General features: G+C 45.8%; 2 non-coding genes across 2 annotated transcripts; one reads left to right on the forward strand and one right to left on the reverse strand.

Moving 5' to 3' along the window:
• Nucleotides 1–73, forward strand: trnak-cuu (transfer RNA lysine (anticodon CUU)). The gene has a single exon. It is a non-coding gene; the product is annotated as a tRNA-Lys (tRNA).
• A 197-nt stretch (nt 74–270) lies between these two features.
• Nucleotides 271–344, reverse strand: trnan-guu (transfer RNA asparagine (anticodon GUU)). The gene has a single exon. It is a non-coding gene; the product is annotated as a tRNA-Asn (tRNA).
• Nucleotides 345–672: the final 328 nt, after the last annotated feature.

Consider the following 672-nt stretch of genomic DNA (forward strand, 5'->3'; position numbering starts at 1 on the left):
GCCCGGCTAGCTCAGACGGTAGAGCATGAGACTCTTAATCTCAGGGTCGTGGGTTCGAGCCCCACGTTGGGCGAGTATCTTCATTTAACATCTACAGAAACCAAAAGGACGTTCTTCCACTTTGGACAGCCGGTCTCCGGTGACTTATCAGGTGGATATTTGTGCTTGTAGCACTGTTGTTCACTGGATGTTTTTCTGTTACTATTCTGTGGAGCTACACCTTGTTGTTGTGTCTCATATCCGGTTGATCAACACCAGATAAAAGACATACGTCCCTGGGTGGGTTCGAACCACCAACCTTTCGGTTAACAGCCCAACGCGCTAACCGATTGCGCCACAGAGACATACATATAGCTGTTTCATTGGATGGTACACACGGGTCACATGGCTTGCTAACGTGTTTTTCAGTTCACAAGTTTTCAGACCCTCTAGTGACTTTTTCTAGTGTTACTGGAGACTTTTGGAGACTCGGACGTGAAAGCACATATCGTTCTGCAGTTACTGTCCTCACCGAGCGACGGGTGCTGCTGTTGTTCTGTTGATTTATTTTACCTAATATCATCGATTTGTCCTACCGAGCATGTGCACATCTGTTTTTGACTCATTGAGTGGACGTCTATAATTCTGTGCTACCTTTGCCTAATTTATTTCTGCTAGCGGTTAGTAATGTGT

The sequence above is a fragment of the Trichomycterus rosablanca genome, chromosome 14 (assembly GCF_030014385.1).
Source record: "Trichomycterus rosablanca isolate fTriRos1 chromosome 14, fTriRos1.hap1, whole genome shotgun sequence".
In the NCBI taxonomy this organism is placed as follows: domain Eukaryota; kingdom Metazoa; phylum Chordata; class Actinopteri; order Siluriformes; family Trichomycteridae; genus Trichomycterus; species Trichomycterus rosablanca.